A 23386-nucleotide genomic window follows, 5' to 3' on the forward strand; every position below is an offset into this window, starting at 1 on the left:
AAGTCATGGACAGGGGATGATGGGTTCCCATATGTTGATGCATTGCCAACCCCCTCACTCACACAGGCTGTATTGAAATTTCGATCTGAATTAAATCCTTGCTGTGAAAACAAGACCGTAAGATCAGCAGCCATAGATGATAATTGAAAATGTGCATGTTGGCTGAATACAAAGTGTGATTGTTTACATGTTTTATGGACTGTCAAAGGTTTTTTTTGGCACATAAATGTTTTGAGACCAATTTGTTTAGAAATATTGAATTTTAGAATGTAAAAAGCATCTGATTTTTTGATAGAAATAAAATGTCTGTATGTAACTTGCACAATTGGAAGTTTTATGACAGCAGTAATGGGAACTTTATAAGGAGAATTATCCACTATATTTTAAGGCTAGTAGTGATGCATGTTCTATCATAATATTGTGTTGGTGTAATATTTATATAGGGTAATGCTATTTAGCATAACAATGCAATAAGTGAATAGTTGTAAATGTTAACGAATAATGATTATTTGTGTTTATTGTATGTAATTGTTAGTTGATTCCCTTTTTATTGTTTTAAAGACCAAGGTCATAATAAATGTAACATTTGACTTGCTGAACAACTCAGCACTCCCTATTATTTTTTCTTGGGCCTCAGTATCACAGTGAAGGTGTTCTATAGTAGAGCACTCTGTCCTTCTCTTGCAGAAGTCATCCCGAGTTAGTTCTGCAGCAGCTTGCAGCTCTGGAAGTTCAGGCAGTTTTCCCAGTGCACACATGTCTTTCGCATCGGGTTCTGGATCCTCCCCTCATGGGTGTTCTCTCTCAGGCTCTCTCTCTCAGGCTCATGCAAATTTTGGAGGATGGTGTCAATTGCTCCTTGTCTCTCCTCTTTCTTGTGGGAACTTGGTGCACTGTTCCAAGCTCCTCACATGCCTGATCTTCTTAGACATTCTATGGGCCCTTATGCCCACTAGCACATTTAAAAGCCTAGAGAAAGGACAAACTTGAAAAATCATAGCTGCCACTGTCTCTTTTCACAAGAATACTCTGCTGACTGGGTCACCTATGCTCGTTATATGGGATTGTCATTGTTTCTGAACTCAAAATCCTCCTGCAGGACAAGGCCGGGAGCCATCATCGGGAAGGGGACCAAGAGGTCTAGTACGTGAGTTCTGCAGACCCGCTGAAGCCTTAAATCTTGCTGTTGAACTCCAAGAAAGATGAGCCAGGAAATCATGCCCATTGAGGTTGACCCTTTGTGAGATGTGGGTCCCAACGCTTGACCCTTCCCCATGGGACTACTTTTTAGACATGAGATGGGTCCTTAAATGACCTACCTGTAGAGTTTTTTTCGACTGCACACCATCTACCAGACCTCACGTTGCATTTTTACCCAAAATACAGACATTGACATGACAGCCTTTTGGCACTCACAACATTGTTTAACTTTACAATACTTTAAAACTGGTGGCTGGGTAAATGGCGCACACTCCAATCTGGTAACCAGTTGTCCGTAGAGAGTACAAATATTTGAATGTGGTGCTTCAGGAGGAGGGAGAGCCACCTAGCCCTCTTCAAAAGGGAGAATTTATTTATTTATTTATTTAAGAAGCTTGTAAAGCTCACAGATACCTCCAGAGGGGGTGTCCCGGCGCTGTGGACTGCATAATTAGAGAGAAGGGAGTTTAAGATTTGGTGAACAGCCAGGTTTTCAATTTATTACGAAAAAGAGGCTCTGAAGAAAGGAACCTAAGATCAAGAGGTAAGCTGTTCCAGAGTTTAGCTGTCATGACGGTGAATGCTCTACCGCCCATTCTAGAGCGGCGAAAGCGGGGAACAGTAAGAAGACGTAGATTGTTTGATCTCAAAGATCTAGCCGATTGGGAAAGCACAAGCCTCTTTCTCAAATAAGCCGGGCCAGACCCATTAAGGGCCCGAAAAGCAAGAGTCAGTATCTTAAACTGAATGCGATGGGAAATGGGAAGCCAGTGTAGCTTCTTACGGTAAGCCGCAATCGACTGACGGTAGGGAATATTACCTATCAGCCTAGCCGCCGCATTCTGAACGATCTGAAGACGTTCAAATTGGTACAAGGAGGCACCGGCATAGAGACTGTTGGCATAATCCAGATGTGACATGATCAAGGCGTGGATGACCGTTCTACGTGCATCCAAAGGAAGATAAGGAAAAATCTTTCTGATCATACGCAATTTCCTGAAGCAGGCTGCCGTGACCTTATTAATTTGAGCTTTACAGGAAAGAGCGTTGTCAAATTGAAAGCCCAGGTTGCGAGCAGTTTGGACAGGGGTGGGAGGGGGGTTGAGCACAGTCGGCCACCACGAAGTAGCAGGAGGAATAGTTTTCTGATTAAAGAATAAGACCTCCGTCTTATCAGTGTTAAGTCGAAGATGATTAGAAGTCATCCAAGAACATATATTGCCAAGACAATGGCGAAAGCTGGCGAAGCTGGAGTCAGAGTGATCTCTAAATGAAACCAACAGAAGTCTTCTTATCAGTTAAATTCCAAAATAGGCTCCAAGCACTCCACAATTCAATCACAAGTATATTATCATATGTTAATGTCCAATGTCTTTTATTCCGACATAAACTCTCTTATTCCTTGAACAGTACTTGGCCTTATTCAGCCGATATCAGTGTAGAATGATATGTAAAATGCCTCCGCAGTCAATAGGTAGAGTACTCCCATCTCATACGAAATTGCCAGCGTTGTGCCTGCGGGGGGATTTTACATATCATTCAACACGATATCGACTGAATAAGCCGAGTATGGTGATATTTAGATATTGTACATGGAGTGTCTCTTGGTGACTGAAATTAGGACAGTGACAATTGTTAAATAATCCCTGATGAAGTCCAGTTTAGCTTAACGGACGAAACACGTGTTGGCTTGAAGCTGTTGTTGACCAAGAATATGTACAGATGAACTGTTCAAGGAATAAGAGAGTTTATATCTGAATAAAAGACATTGGACATTAACATACAATAATATACTTGTGATTGAATTGTGGAGTGCTTGTAGCCTATTTTGGAACATTGTTTAACTTGGATGGTACACCCTTTTCTGATTTTGGTGTTTGGTTTTTGGGCATGGTAGTTTTTGGGTACTGTTTTTTCAGATAACTCAGTAGCAGGCTTTCCACACCACTGAGGTGTTCAGCCTTGCACTCAAATCTATACTTGCCTTACTTCTCCTTTACTGCCATCAGAAACCCTGCATGCAGTTTGATGAGACACAGACCCTTTTGTTAGAGATCAGCAGAAATAATAAAAATAAGGTAAAATCTGTCTTATTGTATAAGACTCTGACCTCTTCTAATGGTGATTGTACCTGACTGGATGAACTGGTAGTTCATGCCCCTGCATTGTACAAGGACCTGATTGTATTGGGGGATTTCAACATCTGGCCAGACCCATCAGATGAAGAAACCTGTAAAATAATAGTTGTCCTTGAAACAATCCTTGGGATTTGACAAACAGGTCAAATGTCCCAGTGAATTGTGTTCCCCTCTGTCAACAGCTCCAATAGTTTAGACACTACTCCAGACCAAATCAGGAGGACGGGCATTCACTCACATTACTCCTAAAGCACGGAACAACCTTCCACTCTACATTAGAGCCTCCTCTTCTTTTCTTGAATTCCTCAGGAACCTGAAGACCTGACTTTTCAATTAACCAACCTGCCTTAGGCAGAGTTAGGAACACACACCTGCTAAATGTCAGGATACCCTCACAGGTGATTGTGTGCCTTGCAGCTATTCATAATATAATGTAACATACCAAAACATATGCCTGGTTCTGTTCATCATATTAGCTTGTTGAACTCACTCAACTGTCCAGTGGTTGTCTCTCCGTGTGAAAAGATCCTAAAACACGGATCACTGACAAAATATCGACAGACCAAATATCGAGGTACCAAAATATCGACGCAAAAATATTGAAGTCAAGAATATCGACATCCTATCTACATCATGGTAAGTACAAAAATATCAGAAAAAAATATCGGTCAAAAATCTTGTAAAAAATATCTTTTTTTGAAATGTTAAAAAAACAATGTAAAATAAAGTACATAATACATATAATTAAAAGAAACATAGTAAAAAATATTAAAACATGTTAAAAAATAATAACTAATACATATAATGTTAAAATAAATTATACATATACATATAAAAAACACTCCACAGAGTGCAACAGTAGGGAAAGTGTTGGATAGCGTAGAAGTAAAAATTACTATTCCCACTTCAGAGAGTGCAACAGTAGGGAAATTGTTGGATAGCGTAGGGGTAAAAATTAGTATTCCCACTCCAGTGAGTGCAGCAGTAGGGTAAGTGTTGGATAACGTAGAGCTTAAAATTACTATTTCTGCTCCAGAGAGTGCAACAAGGGAAAGTGTTAGCGTAGGGGTACAAATTACTATTCCCACTCCAGTGAGTGCAAAAGTAGGGAAAGTGTTGGATAGCGTAGAAGTAAAAATTACTATTCCCACTCCAGAGAGTGCAACAGTAGGGAAAGTGTTGGATAACGTAGGGGTTATAATTGCTATTCCAACTCCAGAAAGTGCAACAGTAGGGAAAGTGTTGGATAGCGTAGGGGTAAAAAGAGTGCAACAGTAGGGAAAGCGTTGGATAGCGTAGGGGCTAAAAATAACATACTTATAAATTAATTCATTTTTGTAATTAAATAATGATTTAATAATAAATTTACAATAAATTAATTAAAAATACCAATAAATTAAAATTAATAATTACTTTAATAATATTAAATTACTTCCCACCCTATTCCCCAATACACACACACAACTCACTCCACATAAAATTTCACACAATCAATATAATTATCAATTAATCAATTAATAAAAATGAATTACCAATTTATAATTAATTAAAAATAAATTCATTACCAATACCAATAAATAATAAATAATACAAATTAATTATCAATTAATAATTAATTCACAATAAAGTAATTATCAATACTACCAAATAATAATTAATAAACATTAATTACCAATTAATAATTAATTAACCAAAAATTAATTATCGATACCCAAAAATAATAATTAATAGTTACTTAATTAAAATTACATTACTTCCCACCCTATTCCCCTATAACCCCACAACCCGCTCCAATAATAAATTAATACACCTAATATAATTATCAATTAATCAATTAATAAAAATGTATTGCCAATTACTAATTAATTACCAATAAATTAATTATCAATACCAATAAATAAAAAAGAATATTTACTTAATTACAACTAAATTACTTCCCACCCTATTCCCCTACAAACCTACAACCTGCTACAGAACTAAAACGCAAAATGTAATTAAAAATAATTAATAATTCCTAAAAATTATTATTTAATATACTATAATTAAATTACTTCCAACCCTATTCCCCTATAAACTCATGACCCGCTACGGTACTAAAACGCATAATTTACTTAAAAAAAATTAATAACTTCTAAAAAATGTATACATATATTTAAAAAAATCAGTACACTACTTAACAAAAAATATAGAACACATACATATAGAATACATACTAAAATACATAACACTAATATAAACATCGATATTATTAACATCGATATTTTTGCTATCGATATTACTAACTTCGATATTAACAAAAACTATATTTCTTACCTTCAGGTCGATATTCTGGTCATCGATATTCTTGATGTCGATATTCTGTCCCTACGATATTTAAAACTCGATATTAATGTAGGTCGATATTAAAAACTCAATATTATGTCTGTGCACCCTAAAACACCATATCTGGCTGCTGTCATGGAGGTATTCCAGCATCCTGCACTCTCCTTCCTGGTCATCTTAAACACCATGAAATCTTTCTAAGGGGTTTCTTATACCTATTTTCTCCCCTTCCTTACAACTTGTAACTAACACACACTCGGTTCTTCTCTATGGCTGGCTGTGCACTGCGTCCCGCTTTGTTACATTTCCAATCACACTGCTATCACTCTTGATTTGTTTTCTTTTTAGTGTTTCTACTTCAGGGAGGTCTACTGTTTCAGTGGATGTGTTGGCGCTTCTTCAATTGCAGTCCATTCAGCTAGATCCGCTGGACTGCCCATTGCAGGCACTGGGCATTTCTCCGGTGGGCCAGAGGGGTGGGGGCCAGTTTTTCGGCCATGGGGACCAGTTTTGCAGCAGTGCTGCAATATCGGCCCCTGTAACAAAATAAAAGCAGCAGCAGTACTCGTTACTAGAGCTTCTCAGTGCCACAACACCCCCCCCTTCCCGGAGACCAGTTGAGTGGAATTGCCAGGGCTGCTTTCTCTTCCCAGTGCAGCCGTGTTCAGAGCTCACAGCTTTTGGCAGCCTGTATTCTAGTGTTAGAAATAGTACGTTTCTTACATTATCTATAACTTAATGGTAGGTTATTAAGTGCCCTTGACAATGGCAGATTAGTGAATCAAGCGATTATAGAAAGTGTACAGAAGATAAACCACGCTAGTTTTATTTGCAATTCTGTCTGTGTGTTACAGTGCCAGCTCAATGTTTTATACACTGCAGGATCAGCAGGAATTCTTTTAATTTTTGTACTACAGTAAAGGTAATAATTATGAAAGTATAAGAGTGAATTATTGAAATCTCTGTGAACAAATGCAATATTTGTATTTTATTGTCAATGGAAATTGCTTATTTATATGTTAATTTCTTTCATTACTTTCAACCTATTTACAGGGGCAATTCACAAAGTTAAACCTATACATGAGTAGATCTATAAGTGTAGATTCACTCTTATACTTTGTAGTAAATCTACTACTTTTGGGAAATCACAATTTACAAATTTAAATTTACTATAAATTGTAGGCTTGCATGTCTTAACCTCCTGAAACCAGAAGATGGAGTGAACACATGACCGTGAAGTTACAGCTTGTAACTTTTTAAATGTTGGTGGAGACCTTCACCACTCAGGCTGAGATCTGTCTTTTGTAAAGTAGAGGGAAAAGTTGGAAAGTTCATTAACGTTTCAAAGGCATTTAATTGTAAATTAATGTTCTATATTTAATTTAGATGTAGAAAAAACTGAAAAAATGATACAACACTATTAACTTAACGTTGAATCGAATATTTAATACATTTAAATATATTGCATCAAATGAAAAATATTTTTTAAAACATTCATTTTTAAAAACATCTCAAATAAAATGTTTATAGCTATTTATTATGTACTAAAAATTATTAAACCTTAAGTGCAGAACTATTTTACATTAATTTGATTCTCATTTTAAACAAGCAGTGGCATATCTAATAGGTTTTGCCTTTGAGAAATCTGTTGATGTTGACAGTGCTTTTTTACATGGCTTAAAGTAAAGTTTAAAAAAGTCCTATGATGTGGCCAGAATTTACTACTCATAATGCTTTTTTTTTACTTTAAGCTATGTTGCAGAGCAGCTCAACGTTAGTGCAAAATGTCAAAAAACAGTGACAAAGCCAATAGATTTTGAACAGGCAAAACCTATTGGCTTTGCCAATGCTTGTCTATAATGTCAACAGAAAGAACGTTAACATTTTGGCTCCAATGATTCAATTTAAGAATGGAGTCTTCATTAGGACATACCAATAGACACCTAAATCAAAGAATATATACATTCTTAATGGATAATACAATGTATTTGTAAAAACTCGAAAGAGTTTTTAAGAGACTGTGTAGCCTTACCTCCTAAAAATATGAAGATCTGTTTCAATCAGTTTGAGTACACCGATCTGAAATGCACAAGGCTACCATTAAGGGAAATGAATTGTAGACCTGTATCGGGGGTAAGCCAGTTCAGTAAACATGGAGGGTGAATACAAGCATGCATCAGTAATCATAAATCACCAGGTGAGCGAAGGAGTGGAACCTCAAGAGGGTCTAAGTGTAGAATCCCCAACAACACGTGATCGGGAGCAAAACCCAGAGGTGAAGACAGTAGCAAATTTATCTGACTCACGTGGGTCTAATGCATACCATGATTGGTGTGCATGTCCAGATACAAGTTAATCAAATGTGTTATTCCATGCAAGTAACTTGGCATATAAGACAGTGTTGTGATGGAGTATCTGTCTTGTGTGCACCTGAAACGTGTGCTTGTCAAAGAAACATCACTGCATATTGGAAAATTAAACCCAGTATACGGGACAGCAAAGAAAACGTCAGAAAACCAAAGGTGTATTCAAGGGAGCGTGCTGTGCATGATATGGGAAAAGAACAGCTTGCAAGGATGCTTAACCGCACTTAGAGATACCTTGTAGACAAGGGATTAACAACCAGGTAAGCTCAATGGATAAACAAGTCAAACATGTTAATGAATATTAATGAGCTGAGGCTCTGTACTCACATCAGCATCAGGAACAATTGTTGGGAATGGTTGGTCAGTGCACGATCCTGTGCTACTGTGTTTAAACTGTCAGATGTGCATGTATCGTGCTTGTCGGAACCAAACAGCTCAGAGATGAGTCATTTGGTAGCAACAGTCACTAAGGGAAGGGGCCTGGCAGAGGATTGCAAGGTAGTATATTATGCATGGAAATTATACTGATGTTAGAGGTTAAAAACAAAAATAATAAAAATAAAAGCTAACTCAGCGTGCAGGTGTGTGTGACTGATTTGCATGACTGAGTCTGAGTAAACTGTCCAAAGTTAATAGTGTTAACACCCAAATGTGCACATACAACACAGGGTGTACAGTTACAGTCACAGAATCAACTCTCTGTGCTCTAGAGAAGGGGCCGACCTGGCCGAGCATACAGTTTAATTTGCGAGTATGCAAAGTAAAATTCAAAGTTGGGAGAAGGGGAGATTGAGGCTCTCAGAAATAACTCATGGTGTGGGAAAAGGGCTCCAGTTAGTTAACTAGCGCTGTGCATACAAAACATAAAAAAAGTTTCATAAACGTGGATGAAAACAGTACTTGGGCCCTGGGACAATGATAAGAAAAACGCACAAGGAACAACCTTAAACAGTATGCTACAGCCAATAGAAATGGAGGAAAAGTAAGTGACAAGCACGCAAACCAATAAAAAGTAAGGGCAAAATGTAAGCCCCTTTTAAGATTTCTATTAAATGCAATTGATTGGGCGAAACCTAAAATACAAAGTGACATTTATTTTAAAATTAAAAAATGTTAGAAAAAATATTTACAATAAACTAATCTTATTTTTTATTTATATATTGTTTTAACATTTAATTACATTTGTATATGTGCGAGAAATATAAATAAATTAATTAATTTTAGAATTATTTGTTGTGGGTGGTCTTGAAAGTGCCACCCTTCATTATTTTCTGTGAGAGGTGTTGTATTTCCAGTGGTTGGCATTGTGTGGTTCTGGATTTATTCTAGATTTGAGCTGGAGTAAATTTACTATTTTGGAGTTTTTGGGGATACAATAACTTTAGAAGTGCAATTTGTGAATAGCAATGGCCTTACTCTTTTATGGCCGTCTGCATGTAGCAGCTTTCTAAACCCCTAAATGTATGCTCTCTTATACCTTTTTAACTCCAGCTTAAACTCCTACTAAATAGTACCTATTCCCCCTTTTTCAGCCACTCTCCTGTTCAAAGGCTGAGACCTCCTCACGCAGGGTACTAAGTAGCATTTTGTAGTACATGAGTAGTAGTACTGTGGTAATACTAAACATACTACAAAATGCAGTAGGCATCCCAGTATTTAAAGGACCAAACCCACTGGTGAATTGCACTGTTTTACGTTTAAGTATGTATTAGCTTAGATTCGATTTACTCACATTTTGACAACATTCTTCTGCTTAAAACACAAACAATAAAACATTATTTTGATCAGCTAACTATATAAAATATAAAAGCATACACAGCTATATAGTATTACTTCAAACTATAACTAATCTTTTCAAATGTACTATAAAAATAAGTGTAAATTCAGATCAGAAACGTAGAGTTCAATTAGGTTTATGAGGGTCCACAGTTACTTTTACTTGCATACACTGCTTAGCAGTTTGCAGTCTCGATCATATCCTCAAAGCTACTGCCATTCTTGGTACAGTGGGATTCGGATCGCCCAGTAGAAGGAGCATTTCTAAAACAGTTTTTCTAACCCAATTTCTCCTTAACCAAAGAACAATTATTTTACCTTTGATCTCCTTGCATTAGAAGCAAATTAAAAAAATAATGTTGCAAACTTTCTGGGTAATTATTTTGACAGTTACAGGTGTCAATCTCTGCTATTTTACATCCTACCAAGTTGTTTACTAATGGCATTCATTATGTTACAAATTGCCATTACAAAAAAAGTGCCTTTCTGAGCAATTCTAGTCAAAGAAGATGAAGAAGTGTATTAATTTGGGAGTTTAAGTGGCAAAAACTTTAAACTTCAAATTGCATATACAAGTAACAGTGATTTAAGAAGAAGTATTGGGTAAAGGGGTCATTAGGTTTTCTCAAAGTATGGAAACATCATCTCCCCACAAGTCGAAAGATTTGAGTTAGTAAAAGGGCCAACTGAGAACAATTGATAATGCTACGCAAACACTCTCCATCTATTGTGCTGAATGTAGATCTGGCATTTACAAATAATAGATGTCCTCACCCATTCAATGTATGTTACTTGTGTGTGGGTGGTTAAAATAGAGGGTAAATTCAGGATAAATGGAATAAGGTAAGGAGAGACAGTGTGAGTAAAGAGAAAGAGAAACAGTTTCCAAATACTAAGTGCTCAAAAATCATCTGAATGCAGACAGAATCTTGCAGAAATTTCATTAATACATCCAAAATGCTGTCATGCAGTGGTACAAGTAAAGATGCTGACGGATAAATTATGGAATTGCATAGAAGGGTATAATGTGAATAATGCCCTGGCTGACTTAACTCTACCTAGCTTTTGAAAGAGTCCGTAGACACATTAACTTTAATAATGAATTTATTAACCAACTTTGCCCTTGAAATTTCGACTAGGTGCTTACAGGTGCTGAGCTATACTGGAAAATGGACAAAGAGTTCTAAAAGCATGTTTCAATCCATGTGCAAGATGGGAGGCCTAGGTACTGATATCCATTTTATGCTTTTATGTTCTCATACACTTGAAATAGGGCAGATGCTTCGACCACTGTTTTTAACTTATATCAAAAAGCATAGTGAGGCATTATCCCTCTGTATTCAAGCAGATATGGAACTCCTGCCTAAAAGGGTGCCCCTACATTTCTTGTGCATGGAAACTAAATAGAACTAACTCCCCATTTTAATTTTAAGCACACATCAGTGCCTTACAGTACTAACAGAGGTCAACCGAAATGTGTATTCTAGTGTTTTGCATCTTCTTTTAACTATATTTGTAATGATTAATGCAATGTTTTTAATTTTTACTGCTCTGCACCTTTGGATAGTCTTAGGATTGAAACAAATAAATGATTGATCGACTGATTATCAGTTAATTCAGTGGGGTGTATTATTCGTAATTCAATATTGCGTGATGTTTAAGATAAAGAAACAGGTAATAATAGTAATAACATCAACAACAGGGTTTATTATTATTATTATTGTCATCCATAGCAGTAGTAGTAGCAGTAGTAGTTGTAGTAATGGTAGTAGTAGTACTAGCAGTATTAGTAATAGTATTAGCAATAGTAACAGTAGAGTAGTAGTAATAGAAATGGATGTAGTTTTGACTGCAGTAGTACTATTAATAGCAGAGATTGGTATGGTAATTGCAATGGTAGTAGTAATAGTGCCTACAATGGCAGTAGTATTTTGGTAGAAATAGCCATTATTGTAGTATTAGAAATAGTAGCAATACCAGTGATAGTAGGAGGAGCAATAGCAGTAGTGATGACAATTGTTTTCAGAAATGTATATTTATTTTAGGATTTTTTGCTGTTCCAGTTACATTTTAATCACTCTAGTCATTGTTACAGATGATTTCTATTTACTAATTTGAGTGTTTAACATTATGCACATTTTTGTAGTAAAACGAAAATGATGCACTTCACAGAAACGTATTGTAGAATTCAAGCGTGGTTCACCGTGGAATGTAATGCACAGGTAGACGTTGTTTACTTAAAAGGAGATCATTATTCAGTTACATTCAGAAGATGACCTCAGACACAGCTCACACCGCCGGTGCCTGCCGTCTCCCTGCAGGGTTCTCGACATCAAACCTTCGGTGCAGCAACATTCCACAGGATCGCACTAAGGGCGAGAACACTCTGTTCTGAGGGGCGAGGGGGACGAGCATAGGACATCCGTCCCCCTAAACAGAAGATACCATACGTATTTTCCTATGTTTGGCTAAACAGAGACGGAACTAGACCTAACATAACTTCCATCTTGTTTTTAAATGCAACTATGATCTGTTTTTTGCATTCTGTCTCATTCTGACACTGCACAATCAAAATGTGCACTGATGTTCTGTATTAAAACGTTGTTCTCGAAAAATTATGAGGAAGTCTTTTGTTACTTTCGAAGCTCTTCCTGCCTGTTTCATTGTTTATAAGACTGCCATTGTTTGTATTGCTAGAATTGTTCAGTCACCTCCATTGACAGTGGGTTAGAAGAGGTCAAATTAATATGCAGTTATTAGCTAATGTCAGTATGGCGGGATTAGGAAACATTGTATAATTCTGTATTATGATTTGTGTAAATCCATTGCTACATTTACTCACCCTATGATGACTGTGCGATTTCCATTGACTCCTGTAGTGAAAATGTCTATTCAAACTATACCGTTTGAGGTGAGACAGTCTTCTGACTCCCAGACTTTGGAGATTGAACCTTTGTTGGTTTGTCTCATACTTTGGAATCAAAATAATTTGCCTTGACCATGTAATTTCCTTTGCTGCATTTGATCGAGAGCCTTATGCTAATTCCTCTGCATACTGATTAACTATTACTTGTCTGTTCTGTAATGCTCTTGAATTTTTCTTTATAAACCTTCATGTTTTACATTTATTCTTGAATCCAGATAGTTTATTTAGGAAATGTTATTTGATCTTTTGTATTGGGGTGCCATTTAGGGACACATTGCCTCGTCTAGTCTTGAGGTTTAGCACCATCCAGGATCCTGCGCTGCCACTTTATCTCTCTATCCCATCTATTATCTGAGATAGCGTCAACATCATCATGGTCATTGATTAAGTGTTTGAGTCAGTTACATTCATAAAAGTAGGGTAATAATCCTAGTTTTGCAGTAATACCGCAGAGATAATTTTGCACCCTAAAACCATTGGGATTTGTATTTCTGGGGTGAAAAAATACCATATTAACTAATGCCCTTTGGAGTTGGGAATTAACAGGGAAACTAGTTTTATAGCAACAATTTCCAGAGATAATTCCCAATGACCATGCTGTTTTCCGGGCTCTTGTTCCACTAGGATATATCTGGCAAATATATCCTTCTAGTATCCAGAGTGTGTGGTAATGTCACAAGTCTATTCACAGCACTGCTCAGACTTTTGATTCAGCTGGTTATTTCCAATACCGGCAACATTGGGAATTGTTCCATACTTAGAATGAGGATAGGAATTTGCATAAAATTGGTCTTTGTCTACAGTGGCACAGTGGTCGAAAAATTATGGGTTGGAATGCTACTCCAAGTGACTTCCAGTGGTTGAACTATTTGCAAGTTTTTCTCCCATCACCTTTTGCATGTACTATGTAATTCCTTAAGTGGCCAGGGGTATGCCCAGATGTGGATATCTTGCGCTCTGCACCACAGGATCTAAAATTTACATCACTGACGAGGCTAATAAGGCCGAAACCTGTTTGGGTTTGCTTGTGATCCGTTCAGCAGGGGGCCTTGTCTGGCAGGTTAGGATAGGCCCGACCCATGAAAAACAAAATCAGTACTGATTTGCATAAGACGGGTCTTTTTCTAGAGTGGCACAGTTTGCAAAAAAACAGTGGGGTGGAATGCTATCCAGATCAATTGCCAGTGGTCAGACTATTTGCAAGCACTCCCCTAGTCATTTTTGTGTGTATAATGTGCCCAGATGTCTCATACCACATATTTTTCCAGAAACTATACATTTGACTTATGAAATGCCATACAGCAACAGGCAGAAGGACCTGAAAACCCTAACACTGTTGAAAAGGCAGCGCTGCATCAAATTTGCAAATGCCTGGAACATAAAATTTGTCAAGAACATTTCATTTATTAAATGTGACATTCCTTTGCGATTTTAAATTCGGACGTTTCCAATATAATCATTGCCATATTGGACCTACAGATTATGTTTACATATTTTGCTCAATTGGCGTTTCCTCCTGTGAAATCCACTACCTATTAGGTTTGTCCAGCAAATTCTTTAAGTGGGACACCCTGGGAGGAAAGTGATTATTTCCTGTGCACAACCTTCAACTCATAAAAATAGGAAAGATTTCATAATTTACCACTCACTGAGCTTTTTTAAGATCTCTTTGTGAACCATAAACAACACAGATTTACCCAGGTAAGCGGAGGTAGAACGGAAAGTGTATTGGATTTAAGTAACAAGCATTGGCAAAGCCAGTAGCTCGGTTTAAATGTGTCAACACATATAAACACTAGCTGACAACACTTTTGTGACTGCCATTCACAAATGTTGTTTATCACATTAAAGGCATGAGCTCCTGACCAATAGCGTGTGTTGAGAGGGTAATACTCCTGGTGGTGCCATAGTCCACTCCATGTGTGTTCTAAAGAATTGCTAACAACATGCTTTACAGACAGATGTATTGTCAAGCCAGACCTCAAAATTTGATCTTCACAGCTGTTGTGAATATTTACACCTGGGTATTCACGGCACTCAGAAGTATAATTAATCAATGTATTCTTTTACAATAAAATGTTTTTAACCAAAACAGGTTTTATAGATGTTTTAAAGTTTCTTTCTGTTTACAAATGAGAAAAGGCTGAAAAGAAGATTTAAATTCTTACCTTCTTTCAATAAACTGCTTCTAACCTTCAGAACAGATACTGTCAATATAGAGTAGGGCTCCGATTCCAAGTGAGACACGAAATTGGGGTCCCGGGGCAAACTCCTCTTCTTGCAGGGATAGGAATCATAAGTTGTGTGGTAACAGTAGCACGCCCTCAAGTTTCCCCTTGATGACTTTCTTCAGGTCAAACCTGTCAAAATTTACAAGTTGAAAAGATGTGTTCAGAATTTGGTGCTGAAAGTGCCACATTCTATACATTTTTACCCGTGTTCTCGAAATAAACTCGAAATTGGAGCTATTTAGTGCTCCAAGTACATGTTGCACCACATAGTGCCCTGGGTGCAGTAAATATCTCAACCTCATCCGGCCCTCTCACAATCAGGGCCTATATCGAAACAGCTAATTTAAGCAGCAGAGAGGGCAGCATGTTTTAGCAGTTGTTTAGACATGATGATCGCAATTGACAAAGACATTTACACATATTTGTTCAAGTTGCCTAAGCAAATGGCTCGACTTACATGTGCAAATTCAGTTAAACAATTCACAAAAGGTGAATTTGAATTTGGAAACCAATTTAGTCAAACATATTATTATCTCAGTATTATGTGATACTATTGAAGGATTTCTTTTGTTTTCATGGGTGGAAAGCAAATGTTGCAAAATGAGCATGCCCTAAAAAGTTGACAAGCAATAGATTGGAACTGCATCACTTTTCTTAACATATATGTAAGAAATATTAAATGTCCATAATATCCATTAGAAGTGGTTAGTACGAGAGAAGTTCATTATCCCAACAGTTGCTTTATAATATCTTTATTTCCAATCGAAAGCCATCAGCCAACGCGTTTCATCCTATTCTAGTAGGACTTCTTCAGAGCAATTATTCCTTTTATGTAGCGCCCACGATCTTGACAACAGGATGATTTGTAACCAAATTTCTTTGTAAGCAATGCTTCTCAACCACTTTAAGTATTAACACTAGTTATTTTTCCAAAATTACACCCGTGGGCCATTTCCTCGAGGTCCCAGGGCAATCCGGTATGGTAACCGCAGAGAAAGAAATAGTCAAAGTGTACAAAACCAATATGTTAATACACGTATAGATGGATATTATCCACCCAAAGCAATAGTCGTATAATCGTTTAACTCTCCATCGTTGACACCAATAAACATTTTCTCGTTCTAGTCCAACCCTGGAAACAGTCAAAGATTTGCTCCTGACATGGCCAGAAATAAATCAATTTCCTGTGTGGGAATGAAAAGGAACCCCTCTCACATCCGTTTGTAAAAGGGGCATGGAAGGACTTTCTCCACACTAAAAACTTTTCCCTAGGGACTAAAACTAGAAAGGAAAGATAGCAAGTGCATTGGCACTCACTAATAATGTTTCGCACAAGCAAATATACCCAATTATACTTTCTCCTGAGGAAACGGAGTTCATAAACTTATTACAGTGGGGACAAAGGAAAAACAATGACTGTCACAGCTTCCCATGAGTAGTCCTGAAAAACTTTGAGAATTCCAGACATTCATAAATCGTTTGGCAAATCTAGCTGTAAATTTACCAGTGTACATTTTTACATTCCTTTGTCATTTGGATTAACTGTTCACAGAGGTTTTGCTGTCACAAAACTCTTGTAGCATACATGCTTCAAAACTTAATTCCAAGAGTATGCAATGCGTATTTTAAGAGTAAGTTGCATTGCCTGACGGTGAAATCTTGTGAATCTGGCCCTAAAACTGTATTCGTTTATTCCTGGTGGGAGACCTGCTTAAGAGTATGCTTTTATGAGGAATGTTCTATTGCAATCAGAGGCAGAAACTGAGTGCTATGGGCCCTAATGCAGTAACTTAACTTTAACTAGGCTTGGACAGAAATTCGGATATGACTGAGTAATCAGAGTAATTTCAGAAACTCTGCATTAGTCTTTGATGTACAATTTCGGATAATTATGGCATTGCTCCTAATCGCGTAATTATGAGTAATTTGGGGGGAAAAATCCTACAGCGTGAGCACATTTAATGAGTGCCTCCCAATCTCACTATGCATGTTCTATTCCATTTAGTGCTATTTGTTAGTAAAAAATACAGCCTCACCTTCATTTTGGACACAAGGGTGCTTTTTTCACTAAGAAATAGCACTAAATGCAGAATCACTCTTCTCACATAATTCAAGCTTGATTTTGTGGAATTCTTTGGTAATTTTGCGTGTTTACGCTATGCAGAATTAAAGGAGTTGTACCCACTGTTACCCTTAATCCCTAGTGATGTAGTATAACAACAGTTATAATCCTCCCCCTCACAGGCCCCACGTACCACTGCACCAGCTGCACCATTGATAGTTATGCCCTAGAGTGCAATGTAGAGTAGTACGAAGCACTGTAGATGCACCATGTTCTTTTTTGAGAAATTTGCAACAGCACCAATATTATGTATCCTGCTACTCCTGGGAATGTAGCTGTAAAGCAGTGTGAACTGAGAGAAATGGAGCACAGGATGAGGCATTCAAGTACCTTTAGGAGAAATGTGCAACTTCCATGCAATTAAGCTCTTAGCGACTGGGAATTTAATGCTGTAGGAAATAATTTTTCAGTAGTGTCTACATAATTATTTTCCCAAAAATGTTCAAAACGATGTTCAACCAGATTATTTGAAGTAAACAACTCCCAAACTGCCACTGTAATCCAGAGACCAATAGTACACAAAGAAATAACCAAATAAACTGTCAGTAGCACTGCCCACAACAAATAGTACAAAAGGGCATTTATCAAAAACATACATCAATAACAACAAGACAATAGCACCCAAACAACCAAAACAAGCTCAGAAAACAATGTCCTAAAAGGTAAATTTAAAGTAAAATTCAGACAATATCAATGCTTAAAATATTGGAGTTGTTTCCAACCGACATCACCACAGACGCAGAACCGACCAAACTCCGGTCGGCAGTCCCATCATCGCAATTAGTATGCAACTGCACATGGTGCAGTTGTAGTCTTCCATTATACAAAGGAAGCTTGTACGGTGGTCTGAAACCGTCCGCAGCACAAGCTCCCATTGTACAATGGAAGTTTATGCACATTCCAGTACAGTGTAGCAGGGAACCACATGGTGCAGGGATATGAAGGGGGGCACCACAGGTGCTCTCCAGGGGCTCAACCAGAGGGCCAGGGGAGAAAGGGGCCCCCAAAGTCATTCTCTGACAGCCTTTCCATGTCAGAAAAGCCGTCATGTAAAGGCTGTCGGAAACCGACATCATATTCCTGATGGCGAAACAAAATTCTTAAGAGATTATGAGCAGTTTCTATCTGGCCGACGGGCTCCTTGAGTCCATCGGAAGCCAGTTGGTTTTCCCAGCTGATTTACACTCCGACCACCAACATTGTAAATCGTCTGTCAGAATGTAAACCTTCCACATTGGTAGGAAAACCTCCGACCAGCGGTTGGAGGCTTTCCATCCGACATTGAAATAAGGCCCTCGGTATCATGTAACCAAATGTAATAGAAAGGGGGGAACTCAAATGTGAATGTGCCCCTTTCCCCCTCGTCTCTCAAAATAGCACAAAAGCTTCCTGTCTGCACTACTAGTATCTATGGCACTACCAAAATATTTGCTGAATGATTCAGGCATCTATTAGGCATGTGTTTAGATCATTCATGCAATAAGCTATATTTTGGACTTTACAAAGGTTTTGTTGACTTCCAACAGATCCATTTAGGACCATTCAAATGCCGGATACTCTCTGTTGCCCGTCTGGTTATATGTTACTTATTCGAAAACCAACACATCAGTGGGCACTACACTCAGTGCAGTCTTAACACATGGGTACGCTGGGCAGTTGCCTGGAGGCCCCATGAGCATATGAGCCCCAAGCAGATCAGAATTTAACACTAATTTTACGTTCAACATTTTAATTCATGTGAGTGATTGTGTAGGCTGGGCCCAGTGCAGTGCTTAGACCGGGAGTCTATAATGCTGTTAAGACAGCCCTGATACACTGCGATTATTACAACAGTGTTCTTACATCATCTTAGGGGGTGAGGGGCAAGTAGCACAATTCTCCCCTCTCTTTTATTTACTGACTTCAAGTTACGCGCATCCTTTTTTAAGTTAATGAACTCTTCCTGTTTAGTGGCCTAAAATTAAATTTTGAATTTGCGAATCCTTTATTGCACTTAATTCAGACTTTATATGACTGAATGTGATTGAATTGCCAGGAATTGGTATTTTTCTAATAATTTCAAAATTGTTCCCATCAATCACAGCAAAACATTCAGAAGAGAATTTCAGATCTTGTAGCCATGGCTTTTTTCTTACCACGATCCAATCTGTCTGTCACTTTCTTTCAGATTCTTGCAGTTTTAGAGGCTATCTCCTGCAAGACATTTTTGTAGGTGAATTAGTCATGCCCACAAAAATTTTTTGTGGTCCAATTAGGGGGTAAGAAGTGAAATCAGATTCTTAGCTCAGATTCTTAACTCGACCCTTGCCCAATCCAAAGAAGTATCTTCTTTAGTCTTGTCCATCTTTGGATTGCATCTATCCTGCATGTTGTAGACCTTTCTCCTTCCTTTAGCTACTACATTTATTGAGGCAGTTGTATGCATGTTAATTTGGAAGATGGCAACAGCAATGACAGTCATAATTTGGGCTTTAGGCTGCCCAGAGGTACTAACTTCAACCTGCTTCTAGGGCTGGAAAGCTTGCAGATGATATGTCATATGTGTTTGCCATCATCAACCACTCCATTTTGTTTTTCCATCTCTAATGCATCACTGTGGACCAGCTAATTCTTTTGCTGTTTTTGATCCTTCATTGCTGATTTATTCCAGACAATTCATCCTACTTTCTCCTACATGCCATGAATGTTGCGTTTTGTGGCTCTTTAGAACTCCTGTGTAGCCCCTAACCACTTTTACAGCTATGTTGATCCATTGTCTTCCCATCAAGTTGCATGCACTTAAGTTCGAAATGTATGCTGACAACACTTCAATCCTGCCTAAGATTTGGGGCTCTTGGTGCATAAGCCTCTTAGATATCTCCAACTGTTTTGGCAGCTATTTGTTTCAACTCTATTGTGAAAAGCATTGAGTGATACTAGTGGGACGGATAGGGGACTTCTTGAGCTCTACCTCATTGATCCACTGAAAGTGTTATTTGCCCCCTCTCAGTAAAGTCTTTACACAGTTTTAAAATTGAGTGTAGCTTTACCTTACAGAGATCTCTTACATCTACCCCTTTTGTTTCTTCCAGCTCAATTTACCTAGGAATATTCTCCCCTGCCCATCATCTGACAAAATGATATGTCATTAGTATCAATCATCAAAGTAATCGCAGAATTTATACTGTACTATAGCAATGGACTTATCAAAGGGTGTCTATAGGGTCTGCAGTCATATTTACAGATTATTCAAAATTAGGTGTTGTCTGATCCCATTTGGCGGGCCACAGGCAGACATGGCTATTAGACCACAACCATGATGGGGAGGGCTCTTTCCCTCTGGTGTCTTGGGATCAGTCCTACCATGACTCTGCAAATTGTGCTTAATACACCCTCTGCGCTCTTGACTCCATGGGTAAAGAGGAGAATATATCAAAGGCTTCTCAGGGAGGTAGTATGAGGGCAGGGGCTAAGAGCTCAAATATTCAAACAACAGACACAATATTTCACTTTCCAATCCACGGCTTGTCTTATTTAACCAAAAGGGCTTTAATGTTGTAGCGTACAGAAATACTACACACATTAATGGTGTTTCAGTTGCAGGGTTGAGCATTCAAGCTCCCTACCATCTACAGTCTACCTAGTCCAAATCTGCAGGCGCCCCCAGTTTCTTCAGTGATGTAATAGAAATAAATAGCCATAGGCAATGATTAGACGCAGGTGCGAGGTTACTAAACAAGTACCATGTAGGGTAACTTGTAGGTTACATCATTCAATTCTTGAGCAAAAGTAGTTCGCGCTGACAAGTGTTAACTTCAAACTAGCTGGCTTATCTTTGTGCAATCAAGACACAGTCTCTCAGTCTTTCAATTTCAGGCCCTATACTACCTGTTTCAGTAGCAAAGTGGCTTGGTGCAGAGGAGGATGGAATATTTGTTTAGTCTACATCATCAGCGTCTTCGTCTATGGTGCAGAGTGTGGCTATTGGCTTCACTCCTTGCCTGGGCCACTGGAAACAACATGGCAAGCCTGGTTTGCTGATCCCGATGTCCCCGCTGCTTTATGCCTTAGTGGCTGAGCCTCTTACATGCACCCTAAGAGAATACCACGGCCACAGGGGGGATTAGATTCCCCAAATATGACCTTATTGTGTCAGCATACGCGGACGGCATGCTTTGGTATGTCAGAGATCCGGGGATTAATTTGTCCCAGACAAGGAAGTATGATACAGGGAATTGTCTGGACTCAAGATCAATTGGGCTAAATCGACAATTATTCCTCTATCCCCAGCTATGGTACCCATCGGTCTAGACTACCTCCTTTCAGTGGACATCAGACCCGGTCCGTTATCTAGGAAGGCAGGCACACATGGACTCGGAGCTGGTTCTAAGTCAAAACTATGGCAAAGCAATTACCAGACTAGAGGAAGACGTAGATAGGTGGATCCACGTTCCCTATTGGGAAGCATATCCCTTATGAAGCTGGTGGTGCTCCCCAGATTTTTATTTTTATTTTTAAATATCCAATCATGCTCCCTGGGCACATGTTTAGGATAATTCACTCTCTGTTAATGAAATTGGGTGGGCAGGAAAACAGCCATGTGTCAAATGGGATGTTCTCACACTGCCATACTCTATGGGAGGACTGGGGGCTCCAGATTTAGAGCTATATTACAGAGTTGCACAGGGCTCCCATGCTTTTCACTGGTTTCGCGATGAAATGCGCCCTCAGCACCTGCTGATCAAAAAGATGGTGGCGATGCCGGCGCCCGATCCGCTTCTGCTATTGGTCTTTTAGGCTCCCTTCAGGAGGACTAACATTCTTGACTCTGTCAACTATGTAGTGCACACCTGGCAGAATCTATTGAAGAGAAGGATGAGCATGGACCTGTACTCCCCCCTGACTCCGATTGAGTGGTGTCACTGGCTGCCGATATGTGGTGAAAGGGGGGTGGTGCAGGCCCTAGTGACACTTGATATCACCAAGATAGGGGACCTGTTTTCTGAGGTCAAAGCAGGCGAATGGTCTGAGGTCGATATTGAGAGGCACAAATATACGCCACTAGCGCGTTTCCACTTTCACAGGTAGAGGCACGTGCTGCGTGAGTTGCTGGGCAGGACATGTTGGAACCGCCATAGTTAGGAGCACTCTCTCACCTTTTGCGTTCCACATTCCCCAGAAGGATTGTTTCTGTTGTCTACGATATAACGTAGGACTATAGAAGAAACCACTACACTAAAGCTAGATTGGAATGGCAGACTGATTCGGGGGTGGCACTTGATGGCACAATTTGTTGAGAGGTCACACAGCACATATCCCTGAATGGTAGGCATTGCCTGATCCATTTTATATGCCTCAACAGAGTTTATTATACACCGGAGAGGTTGTTTCGAAATGGCCTGCGTGATTCTGCAGATTGTGAGCGTTGTGGAGCTGGATCGGTTGGCTTTTACATATTGCCTGGATATGCCAAATGATAGTGAAGTATTGGGAACAGATCTTTCAAATACTGAATGAAATCACAGGCCTTTCACTGCCATTGGAACCACTACTATTTATAAGGTGATGAAAAGCAACGTAAAATATGATGCGGCACATTGCGCCACCGGAGAGTCAAGAAAGTGCCACTCCGGTGGCGCAAAAGTGCCACTTGGGCCTCTTAAATGAGGCCTGAAATGTTGAAAGAAAAGGTTTATGTAAACACTGGAACATGCGTATTTTGGTTTGTAGAGCACTGAAATCTGTATATTGTTCCCCATTGCAATGACTCATAATAGGTGGGATTTATGACTCCAGTTTCAAACCCCAAGATATAAGCATTAAACAGGTGCTATAAACAGCACCTGTTCCTTGGGGTGGTCTCGGTCCCTGTTCGGTGAGACCTTGTGACTAATGCTACAAGCCACAAATGCTACACAGAAGCGTACACATACACAGTTAGCATAGGATCGACCAGACACGCGGGTAAATGAGGCACACCCCCCACCATTAATTTATGAAATGTCCCATTTTCTCCTCTCCAACCTTTCCGCTCTTCTATTCTCACTCTAGCTTATAGCTTCAGCAGCAGCAGAGACTGCTGACAGTGCTGCCAAAACATGTTGTATATGGGTGTTAATACTCACAGGACAAAAACATATGGGATTATGATAGGAAATTAAAGAAAACCGAGATCAAAAACAATGATAGCACTCTTTAGCGTTCAACTCTATCTTGTTGCACTTTCTAATCTTGTAAACAAATACAGAAGAACAAAGGCAATGTAGGTTAAAATTTGCTGATGAAATATGGAAGCTTTTTTGCAGCTGTAGTAAAAATGTGCCGTT

At 38.7% G+C, this 23386-nt stretch overlaps 1 protein-coding gene across 2 annotated transcripts in view; it reads right to left on the bottom strand.

The window, feature by feature from the left end:
* GREM2 (gremlin 2, DAN family BMP antagonist) overlaps positions 1-23386 on the bottom strand; it is a 472663-nt gene that overhangs the window by 142142 nt on the left and 307135 nt on the right. Inside the window, exon 2 of one of the 2 annotated variants that reach the window (XR_014963141.1) lies at positions 14897-15088. The gene's annotated coding sequence lies outside the window, so the exon portion shown is untranslated. Of the gene's footprint in view, positions 1-14896; positions 15089-23386 lie in introns of those variants that run through there. The other variant, XM_085612211.1, reaches the window with a different exon arrangement.

The sequence above is a fragment of the Triturus cristatus genome, chromosome 6 (genome assembly GCF_964204655.1).
Source record: "Triturus cristatus chromosome 6, aTriCri1.1, whole genome shotgun sequence".
NCBI classification, from domain to species: domain Eukaryota; kingdom Metazoa; phylum Chordata; class Amphibia; order Caudata; family Salamandridae; genus Triturus; species Triturus cristatus.